This window comes from Myotis daubentonii, chromosome 2 (assembly GCF_963259705.1).
Source record: "Myotis daubentonii chromosome 2, mMyoDau2.1, whole genome shotgun sequence".
NCBI lineage: Eukaryota > Metazoa > Chordata > Mammalia > Chiroptera > Vespertilionidae > Myotis > Myotis daubentonii.
The window spans coordinates 99,808,251-99,820,272 of record NC_081841.1 but is presented as its reverse complement, the minus strand read 5'-3'; the positions used below and the strand labels follow the sequence as shown (position 1 = coordinate 99,820,272).

The window sequence follows — 12,022 nt, the reverse complement described above, 5'->3', positions numbered from 1 at the left end:
CGCTTGTGAAATGGGACAATTAGCAGTTCCTATCCTACAGGGTTATTGTGAGGACGAAGTGAGCAAAAACATGTAAGTACTTAAAACACAACCTGACACATATCAGACATTAAATAGGCATTAATAGACATTGCTGATTTTACTATCCTTATAGTCTTTAACGGTACTCAGCATTCTAGGCAATGCTGAGTAAGTCCCCTGATAATAATGAGCTGATGTTGTACGTGGCCCAGGAAGAGGACAGCACAGGGAAGAGAAGAGAGGGGGTGCCACTGGAGAGACATGGTTCAGTTCTCAGGGAACCCATGTTCTGTCACCTTGGGAGACCTGCTAGAAGCAGCAAACGCCGGCCAAGCGTGATGCCTGCTGCCACAGAGCACATCAGACCCGGGAGAATATGTGGTTAGGGCTCAGTTGTTCTCCTCAGCGCCTCACTGCCCCCACATCCTTCTCAGCAGCACCTGCCACATCTTATGCAATAACCCCCTCCCTGCCTCCACTGGATTCTGAGCTCCACGGGGGACGGCTGTGTCCATGCCATTTTCACATCTCCAGCTGTCTGCCTGGCGGGAGCTCTGTCTCTATTATAGGATAAATTCATGAAAGTGCTCCAGCCACCCATGTCTCAGTCACATCTCCCCCTACATTCTCCTCAAGTGACCAGCATCTGGGCTCATAGCACCTTGTCCCACAGCTCGGTCCCTCACAGAACTGTACCAGGGCCTTTATTAGTTGTGTAGTGCCAGATGTCTCGGTATTCATACCTGACTTGTTCATTTATCAAGCTTATGGTCACCTGAGCAAGGTGCTAGGGCTAAAATGATGAATGATTCAAAGTTCATGTCCTGGGGGAACGGACATGTCCAGGACTGGTCTTATCTCTCCCATCCCAGTGTTCAGGGCTGGATGCTACATCTTTCTTTCTCACTTTCACCTTTTACACTGTAACTGCAATTTTCACCTCTAACTCTCATGTATTTTGAATACATAATGTAGTCAAATATGATAAAGGCAAATGTGCAACACAAAAAGCCATACTGGTCAGGAGCCTGAAAAAGTCTGCATTACATCTGTGCTCACGTCTAATGATATTTCCTGAGCTGAGGCTGTGTTCTCTCAATGGCGTCCTCAATCTGACTTCATCTGCATTCCCCACCTCCTCAAACATTAAGTCAACATTATAACATTCTAGTGCATTTCAGATACATTAGCTTTTGCAAATAGCCTTGATGCTAGACTGGCCCGGTGTCTTCAGGATTTCCAAATAGGCGCTTGTGTGGTCCCAGGGCCTCTGACGTGCGAGTCACGTCGTCCATCTGCTGCCCTGTCTTTGGGTTGTACGGCCCACATAGCCAACTCTCCTTTAGTGCATGTCTCCTTCGCTGCCTTTTTTGTGTGAACAGACTGGTTCTTGTTATGTAGACAAGGAATAGATGATGCAGCAATCGATCTGCTAATATATGGCAGAAAAGTGAAGATGTTGACAATCTAGGATTGACCATGAAGAAAGTAGGCTCTTTAGATGAAGAAATCAGCGAAAACAGCCAAGACCACTTTCTACAGAAGATACTTGGTCGAGGGAATGCTCCCCAGTAAACAGCAATAAAAAGTGTGGTCATTTTCTGTTAAAGAAATCACAAATACCTTTGATGTTGTTGAGTCACAATTCTCTTATCTTTTAAGTCATGTAGAGAGAGCACATACTTCCTGGGGATTGATGCAGAGAACGGAGTCTAAAAGAAGAGATACTTTTGAAATATTTGTGGAGATTGATGTCCATGACAAAGGGCTGGGAAGTGGCCTGGTGGGGGTATGGTTGAAAGAGGACAGAGTTTGGAATTTGTCCCTTGGGGCCTGAATCCCAGGCCAACCTCTTCTACCTGGGTGACCTGGCAAGCAAAGTGGAAATAAACATCTACCATTTATCACACAAGTGCTATTTTATGAAGACATTTGTATATGTTCTCACTTGATGTTCATGACATCTCTGGGTAGTGGGTATTATTGTCCCCATTTTCCTGAGAGAAAACGGAGACTCCCACACACATTTATCTAGCTGTACATGCAAGATTTATGTACAGTATCTAAATTATACCTTGATTTAAAATATATCTGAGACTAAGATAAGAGATATAAAGTAACTGGCTTTTAAGGACTCAGCTACAAAGTGGCAGGGGTGGGCTTCGGATTGAGCTCTGTCTGCTACCAAAACCTGTGCTCTCATTATGCAGACCCAATGAAAGGACGTAGGTAACAGCCCAGAGTACACCCTGCAGGAGAATGGTAGCCGTCAGAATGGTGACGCCACTTCCACTTTATCACTGGTAAACATTAGCAGCCTAATCCAGGAAAATGTTCAGAGAACAGTTTCTAGTTCTCAATGCAATGTGCCTGAGAAAGTGCCAGAACCCTTGACTTTCTAAGGACTGCTCTAATCGACTTGAGTCAGTGTACGACTTTACCACTGTTTTCTTATATATCTATATGTATAGATTCCATTGCTATTATAGTTCATTTCTCTGGCACATCAATTTCTTCATCCTCCCCGCTCTGCTCAAGTCTCGAGGTTTACTCTAAATAGTCCTTGGTTAATATTCTGATCTATGAAGTAACCCTCTGTTTTCAGATTTCCTATAATATAACTATCTCCCCAACTTGTTCCTCATTATTCAAAGGCCATTGATAAGTAAACAGTGAATCATCTTGTTCTCTCCCATCTGCTCTCCTGAACTTTTAAAGTCAGTAGGAAAAAAAAAATGACTTAGGTTTTAAAATGGAAGAGTTTGGTCAGAATTGAAATTCAAAACTGGTCACATGGTTCATCTCAAATTATAGTTGTGGGCTATGGTGGTTATTAGAAGTTTGCTTAGAATTTTAGAGTTGAAAGGAATTATTGTTTTAATAGGACCTTTAAAAATCAGCCAAAAAAAACCCTGGCAGCTTGCCTAGACTATCAGATCTCTGATTTTAGGAACTGGTTTTGTTTTTGTTTTTTAATTCCATTCTTCATGTTTGAAATATACTTTAAAGCATAATGATAATAACTAATGGTGTATGATGATTATCAATATTATTATTTTATTGCATTCTTAGTTCCTGCTATGCATTTAGTATTATGGAAAATCCCAAAGTAAATAAACAAAGTAAAAGAAAAAAATTACTGCCCCTAAGAAGTAACCTCTTTGATGAGTGTTAAAACTAATGCGTATGTGAAGTCTTAGGGTGCCACCAAATATGAAGCATTTAAAACTACCTAAAGCTACATACTGTATGATTCCAGCTATATGGCATTTTGGAAAAGGCAAAACTATAGAGATGGTAGACAGCTCAGTGGTTGCCACTGGTTAGAGGAAAGAGAGCAGGATGGTGCAGTGGGTAGTTTGAGGGCAGTGAAACTATTCTGTATGATACTGTGGTGCTGGGTACATGACATCTTGCATTTGTCAAAACCCATAGAACCCTGTAAAACCAAAAGTGAATCCAACTGTGTAAACTACAAACTTTTGCCCTGACTGGTTTGGCTCAGTGGATAGAGCATTGGCCTGTGGACTGAAGGGTCCCAGGTTCAATTCCAATCAAGGGCATGTGCCTTGGTTGCGGGCGATGGGTGTGCAGGAGGCAGCTGATCAATGTTTCTCTCTCATTAATGTTTCTAATTCTCTATCCCTCTCCCTTCCTCTCTGTAAAAAATCAATAAAATATATTTTAAAAAATGATAAACTTTGGTTAATAATAATATATCAATGTTGGCTCATCACTTACAATGAATGTGCCACACTGATGGAGGATGTCAATTATAAAGGACATATGGGAAGTAAGGGGAAATGTGAGGACTCTGTACTTGATGATTAGTTTTTCTTTAAGCCAAAAACTGCTCTAAAAAAATAAAGTCTATTAATTTATTTCCTTCAAGGAGATCATAATCTTTTTGGTCTGCTCTCAAACTGAATTGTGTCTGAGATCTTAGGGTGTCACTGATAAGAAGTAATGAACCCTTCTCAGGGAAGTCAGGAAGGCTTCAAAGAATGAACTTGAGGCGAGCCTTGAAGAAGACACTGGCTTGGCTGGTGTGCTCAGTGGTTGAGCATCCACCTATGAACCTGGAGGTCATGGCTCAATTCCCGGTCAGGGCACATGCCCAGGTTGCGGGCTTGATCTCCAGTGTGGGGGAATGCAGGAGACAGCTGACCAATGATTCTCTCGCATCATTGATGTTTCTATCTCTCTCTCCCTCTCCCTTCCTCTCTGAAAGCAATAAAAATATATTTTAAAAAAAATAAAAAGAAGACACTGGAGTTTACCAGGCAGACATGGTGTGCTGTGTATTGATAGGCACTTGCATCGCATACTCTCTACAGATCAGGCGACTTTAAACTCCTTACACAAGGCATCTCCTGAGTCCCCACCAAAGAACAGATATGATTTCTCCATTACAGAGGAAGAAACTAAGGTTCAAAAGAGGCTATCCAAGGGCACTCAGCTAGTGAAAGGTGAAAGGAAGACTTGAGGCCAGACCTGCCTGCCTCAGAAGCCAGTGCTGTCACCAAGAGCAGAGATCACATTATGCAGGGGGTTAAGGGCATTCTGTGTCACTATAACGGGATCAGAGTGAGAAAACAAAAACTGGGAGATGAAGGTATCACTCATGGCATTTTAATAAAGAAGACGGGATTTCAGGAGTTGCTTGATCAAGGCACAGAGAAAGACTGTGCTTGTGGAGAACTCCAGAAAAGTCTCTTCCTTCAGTCTGGTCAGTGCCGCTCTTGAGTCCTCGCTTCACAGTTTACAGAGGGGCTGAGAGGTCAGACAGGGCTTCCAGAACCACTTTGGAATCAAGCTATTTGCCCTTCATCCCAATGACGTTGTGCAAATTCGAGTGGCCTGGTAGGCAAGCTGGGGACACTGTTTCCCTGCTCATTCTCTCTTCCTTAGGGCTGCCCTGCCATCATATTTCCTCCAGTTCCCAGTGGGAAAGCATCCCTTTTGCTGAGCACATAGGGAAGGCACTGCAGATGGATGCTGAGCTGGCTCCTGGCCCGTGTCCTCCATGCCCTCCAGCCCCATCAGCCTCAACGCCCCATTCCTGGTCAAAGAGGAGGAAAATGCTCTTCTCTCTCTGCCCAAAATAACTGGGCTCTCACTCCCCTCCCCCAAACAGATACTTATGCCAAAATAATTAGAAAAATGCCAATCGTTATTCTTTCATCCTAGGAAGCATAAATTAGAGCTGTCTGATCTAATAAACTGTAGAATAAAAGACAGCAAATCCTTCTTATCCATTCTAATCAATAACAATAGCCTCCCAGGCGCGGAGCTAGGGCATTACATGCGTTATCACACTTAATCTACCACACACTGTTATAGATAAGGAGACTGTTATAGATAAGTGAGGTTAAGTCTTTCTCCCAAAGCCACAGGGTTGGAGGGAAGGGGCTCAAGTTCTTTAAGGACCTACCTTCTGCTTCCGGGGCAGTTCTCCCCTCTTCCCCTTCACATCCGATGAAGAAGCAAGACTGACACATGAGGATAAAAATGTCAGTGAGCCCAGCCAGCATGGCTCAGTGGTTGAGCATTGACCTATGAACCAGGAGGCCTGGGTTGATTCCAGGTCAGGGCACATGTCCAGGTTGTGGGCTCGATCCCCAGTAGGGGGAATGCAGGAGGCAGCCCATTAATGATTCTCTCATCACTGATGTTTCTATCTCTCCCTTTCCCTTCCTCTCTGAAATCAATCAATATATATATTTTCACTGACATTTCTTTAAATATATATATATAGAAATGCCAGTGAAAAATAAAATAAATAAAAATAACAACAAAAAGAAATGTCAGTGATATCACAGATAAAGTCAATTGGAGAACATGACTTTAGGTCTGTGTGAAAAGTTCTTGCTAATATTCCCTGGGTGTCCTCCCTGAGCCCCCAGACAGGTGTAGACCTCCAGTCACCCCACCCAGGTGACATAAATATGTATTTATTGTTGATAGTATTACAGATACCTTCCGTTTTCCACCCCTTTACCCACCCAGTAAATTACTCTTAAATTACTAGTAAATCAGGCCCATTCTATTCAGGTAGGTAAAACAGTGGATTTCTCCCACCAGTCAGATGGAGCCTGGGACCAGAAGGAGTACCATATGGAAGCTTCTCAAAGGAAAACAATTTTAAATGAAGAGAAAGGAGTTTCCTTTCTATTTGAGTTGGCTCAGGCTGCCATGACAACATACCACAGACTGGGTGGCTTCAATAATGGGAATTTTTTTCTCACATTACTGGAGGCTGGGGGTCCAAGATCAAGGTGTTGGCATATTCGGTTCTTGATGAGAACTCTCTTCCTGGCTTCCACCTTCTTGCTGTGTCCTCACAAGATCACTATTCCCCCTCCCCCATCATGGGGTCCAACCATTGTGACTTCGTCTAAATCTACTTACCTTACAAAAATCCTACCTCCTAATACCATCTTATTCGGGGGGCAGACTTCAACATATGAATTGGGGGCAGAGGAGCACATTCATTCACAATACTCTCCTTCCTTGTCCCTTCTCCTGAGAAATCCCTGAGGAGAGGGGACTTTCAACAGATTGAATACAACAGCGCTTCTTCAGAACCTTGGAGGAACTCAGAGAATTGCTTTCCTCATAGTGTTTAAAAGCAGAAGCATGACATCAGATCCTGGCTCCATCATTTACCTGCTGTGTTACCTTAAGCAGTGCATGCAGCTTCTCTGAACTTTATTATCTCATCTCTAAAAGGAGAATAGTGCCTCAGGGCTGCTTTGAGGCTTTAGGGAGATGATGAATGTAAAGGACATAGCACATTAAGTGCTCAATAAATATCAACAGAAAGACACATAATTTTGGAGATGTAATTTTGTGAAAAGAAGGTGCACCTTAGACTTGGTGAGAGATGGCAGCTTCTATCCCTGGACGCCATCCTGCGAAAGCACCAGTGGTGCTACAGTGCATCTCTGGTGAAAGCTTAGAGTGATACTGTTGGAGTTTAAGCTGCTAGTCAGAGTTGGGCACCAGCAGATGGGGGTGGGGGTGGGGTGGGGAGTAGTTGAAAGAAACCTTTGGAGGTCCCCGTTGGTGGGGAAGGACAGAATGCAGATGTCAGCTTTGTTTGCAGGACAGTGAGTGATGGCTGGTCCTGTGGACAGAGAGGGGCCACTATAGGAGATTAGACTTTTTTACTCAGCAGTCACTACTTCCCAGTGGAATGATGCTGAGGGGAACTTAGAGATCACTAATCCAAATCGCTCCTCTGACAGGTTAGAAAAGTAAGACCCAGAGAAGTTTGCTGATTTAATGACTTGATATGCATAGTTAGTAATGGTGCTGGGCTTAGAGCACCAGTCTCTCCAAGTCAAATTATCAATTTTCCCTTTGAACCATCCTGCTTCCCTCCAACCCAAGTTAATAATCTAAAACTAGAAATATCTTTTATCTCGGGAGCTCAGATTCCCATAAAACCTTGAAAACTATATCTTTAAAAAGACAGGAACCAATAATTATTAAGCATCTACATGTACTAAGATGATACTAAGAGTCCCTTTTTTTTTTTTTAAATCCTCACCTGAGGATATTTATTCTATTAATTTTCAGATAGAGTGGAAAGGAGGGAGGGGAGAGAGAGAGAGAGAGAGAGAGAGAGAAACATCAATTGGTTGCCTCCTGCACATGCCCAGACAGGGCCAGGGATCAAACCTGCAACCCAGGTAGGTGCCCAGAATAGAACCTGTGACCCCTTGGTATGCAGGCTGGTGCTCTAACCAGTGAGCAACACAAGCCAGGGCAATAGTAAGAATCTTATTTGGGCTAAAGTTTTGTATTTTCCAGCCAATTCAGAGAGAGAGAGAGAGAGAGAGAGAGAGAGAGAGAGAGAGAGAGAGAGAGAGAGAGAGAGAGAACCATTGCTTCCCTTTTCACTTAAGAGGAAGCAGAAGCTCAGAAAGGTGAAAGGGTTGCCCAGAGTCACAGGGAAGCAGATGCCTCGGCTGAGTTTTCACAACTCCGCAGAAATCTATTTATTTACTGGGCAGGCCAATTTTTTAAATAGTGTTTCTTCACTAGAAAAAGTGTTATGTAAACAGTAATAATGGTTTCCAAGCAGGCAGAGATGATCCTTTGAGACACAGATTTTCTTTTCAGATCTGTGCTAACTCTAAAGAGAAAATTAAAAACCTCTCAATTTAGCCCTTGATATTCTTTTTAAAAACAATACTAAGATATTTCATTTTCTAACACTTATGAGAGCTTTATGCAGATTTTGTTGGTTATGTCAAGTAGAAATGAGACATTCAACATTAGCCTCTCATGCTATGTCTCTAAAATTTTCCATAGTTTATTTGTATAATATTAGTGTCTGCTTTAAAAATACATGCTCATTGTCAAAAATTTGGGGAATTTCAATAAAGATTCAAACAATATAATAAAAAAATTTCCCATATTTCCACCACCCAGAGATTACTATTAATATTTTGGTGGGTGCTTTCATTTATAGACTGTCTTTTAGAGCAGTTTTAAGTTTACAGAAAAATTGAGTGGAAAGTACAGAGTTCCTATACACTCTTTCACTCCCCACCTTCCCCCCAGTTTCCCCTATTATTGACATCTTCCACCAGTGTGGTACATTTGTTACAAATGATGGGCCAAAATTGATAGATGATTATGAAGGCGTTCACTCTTTGTGTTGTATATTCTGTGGGTTTTGACCAATGTATCCACCATTTGAGTATCATACTGAAGAGTTTCTTTTCACTATTTGAAAAAAGCATATACAACATAAATTTTGACTTCTCATTGGATAATACTTTTATATGTTCTTCAGTTTAGAAATAGTGGTTATTGTTCTTCTTTAATTATTAAAGTATTGCATGTTTATAATAATAGTGCTGGCACATAATAACCGCTCAAATGAATCATATAAAAAAACAGACACTTTTACAAAAGAATGTGTTTATTTTACGAATTCCATGAGTTGCATATCAGGAAACAATCACGGAACATTTGTGGCCCAGATCCTAGCTCAAGGAGGGTCCGCTTTGCCTCTGTGGTTTTCATGTGAATTCATGATTAGGCTTTGAGCCACACAACAAAGGTGATGGTTCTTTGAGTGAATTCACCAATACAGTCCCCAGAAGGCATGCCCTAGGTAGGCCCTGAGGAAACCGGTAGCTTAAAAAATCCTTACCTAGCTTTTCCTTTGCTCAGAAAACTGCAACCTTCGCCTAGAAGAGCAAACATTTTTCCAAGACAGAGGTGGGGCGAGTGCGCAGTGGTGGTGGTGGTGGGGGGGGGGCAGAGGGAGGCAGTTGCCTGGATGACGCAGAGGCCCCTCCCGCCCTGGGCGAGGCTGGGGGTTTGATGGGGTGTGGTACGCCCGAGTCCCTGGAGGGTGGCTGAAAGGAAGCGGGGCTGGCAGTGTGGGGGGTGGGAAGCGGGTGTAGTTGAAGGGAAGTGGCGCTGAGGTCAAGGGAGGGAGTGTAGCGGGGCCAGGGGGGTGGCCGGCGGTGAGGGGGTACCCTGTTGGAGAATGGGGGTGGAGGTGAGAATGGCTGGGAGGATAGTGGGGACCAGGGGCCCACTGGCCAGCGTGGGTGGGGTGCAATGGGCGGGAGTCAGGCTGGGGGCTTGACCTAAGTGATGGAAAGCGGGGAGCGGGGCGAAGCCGGCTGGGGGCGTGGTCTGCGGGAGCCGCCCGGTGGCCTGGCTCCATTGGGCGGAGGGGACAGGGGGGCGGGAAAGCCGGGCCAGGGGCGTGGCCTGGGAGGGAGAGCAGGCTGGGGGCGTGGCCGGGGAGCCCCGCGGCTGCGGCGCAGGCGGACCGCAGGCGCCGCTTTCTCCCGCGCCCGCCGCCAGCCCAGAGGCGGCGCACCGGCGCGGAGGCTCTCCGAGCGCCCGGCGTGCTCGGAGTTCGGGGGACCCGGCCCGGCCCAGGGTCGCAGGGAAGTCTTGCATCCGTTGACTTTGGAGACTCTGCCGAATGGGGGCCGCGAGAGGTGAGGCTGCATGAGGGGGGCGGGGGGCCCGTGTCCCGGGCTCTTAGCTGGGAACCCGGGAGAAGGATCAGCGCCGCACGGCGGCGTTCGTAGCCTGAGATCGCCCCGCCGCCGCCTCCTCCCGGAGCCGCCCGGCTGCCCACCTGTTGGTTCCCTGCGGTGGTTGCGCGGCGCCCTCGGCTGGCCGGGTGGTGTGGCCGGGGGGCGGGAGGGGAGGGGGAGGCGTGCAGGCGCCACCCCCAGCAGGACCGTCTAGGGAGGACCCTGAAACTTCACCCGGCGTTCCTCTCGCCTGGCCGCCCTGCGGGTGGCGCCGGGAGCGGGGCGGCGGTCAGCGGGGTTCCCTGCACCGCTCAGCTCCCTGCAGCGGCGCCACCTGCGCGGCCCGCGCCGGCCCAGGGGACCGAGAGGGCTGCGGTGGGGGGAACTTAGCTCCGACGTCCAGGCTCTCCCCAGGTCGCACCTGGGTCTCTCCACGGGAAAGACTGGGACCTGGCGTCTGTGGTCTCTGAGTTAGTTTGACTCCATGTCTCTTCACGACGTGGGGGAATTGCCACACTGGCCCCAGGAAGGTAGAAGCCCGCGCTCTGCCCACGCCAGGGAGAACTCAGGTGACAGGCGACGGGGCTGGCGGGCCACCCATCTGGCTGCAGAGTTACAGAGCCGGAGCAAATTTCCCTTTCCTCCAAGTAGGAAAAACTAAGCCAAACCAAAGGAAACAACACTCGGTTAGTTGCTTCCTCCCAGCCTTGGGTAATAATGTTGAAAATAGAAGAATAATTTGAATTATTTATCACTTGTTACCTAGGCTATCCAAATTCACACATCAGCTGTGCCCCCTCCTCCAGGGTTTTCTCCGCACACCACCTCATATTTTGTGTTGACTGGTGTTTTTTCCCTATTAACCGCTCCAGGTCTATCAGTTCTTTGCCCTCCTTTACTAACAGGCACAGGCATTTCACTCTACTTTATGTAGGCATTTCATTCTACTTTATTTTTCCACCTTTACTAACAAATATGTCTTTTCTCTTGATGTTCACCCTCCCCCATCTTCCAGACTTCTCACTGCATTGCTCTCTGGGTGCCTGTTAGACTATGCGCTCCTCCATGTGCTGAGGAAGGTTGTTCTCTGGCCCTGCCATCATTTCGAGTTCCAGTGGCTATTTTTTATTACCCAGTATTCCGGTTTTCACTTTCCTCCTTTGGCGCCCTCTTCTTCCCACTGGGTTTGACTCTGCTTTTCCTTTCTGTGCTCCTAGGCACCTGCAATTGTCTTCATTCTCGCCCCACTTTCTCTACCCCCCCCCCCCCCACCCCGGGGGTGGCGGGGGTGGGGGGCGGTGGCGGAGGACTTTCTAGCCTTTTACCTACTTCTCCCTGACCTGTGTTTTCCCAGCAACACCTGTGCGCACCCACACCACACCTTGTTTCAGTTCCTTTGGCTGTGATTTTTCCTACTCCAGAAGCATCTCAAGCTCCTTTTCCTCTTTCCCAAACAGTTCTCCCTGACCTTGCAAGATACCTTGAGTGTCAGGAGGACGAGGCAGCAAGCACCTGCATTTCCCCAGCAGGACCTTCCCATCTGCTCCTGTTTGTTTTCTTACTGAAGGAGTATCATATACATAGTTCTTCAATAAAGTGAATATCGATACTAATATGAATATTAGGTAGCACTTATCCAGTGCCCAGAACTATTCTGAGAGCTTTATGTGCAATGATAACATCAGTTCTCCTCACATCCCTGTAAGGTAGATACTATTACTGTGCCCATTTTACAGATGAGAAAAGGGAGGCTCAGAGTGGTTAGGTGATAGGCCTGGTTTCTCATGGCTGTGTGTGTAGTGGTGGAGCCCCTCTTCTCACCAGGTGACTGGGCTTTCTCACCAGAGGACCTTTTACACTCAGACTGGTATCAGCTTTGGAAATGAGGTCATTACTTGCACGTTTTACTTAGTCTGGAATTTACACCAGTTGAATACAGAATGTCTCACCTGTAGGATGGTGTGTGGTGGAAACCTAAT

The 12,022-nt window shown here is 46.1% G+C and overlaps 1 protein-coding gene across 1 annotated transcript in view; it reads left to right on the top strand.

Annotated features, from left to right (window-relative positions):
• Nucleotides 1-9,834: 9,834 nt before the first annotated feature.
• SPATA13 (spermatogenesis associated 13) overlaps nucleotides 9,835-12,022 on the top strand; it is a 158,136-nt gene continuing 155,948 nt past the window's right edge. Inside the window, exon 1 of the mRNA XM_059684002.1 lies at nucleotides 9,835-10,001. The gene's annotated coding sequence lies outside the window, so the exon portion shown is untranslated. The remainder of the gene's footprint in view (nucleotides 10,002-12,022) is intronic.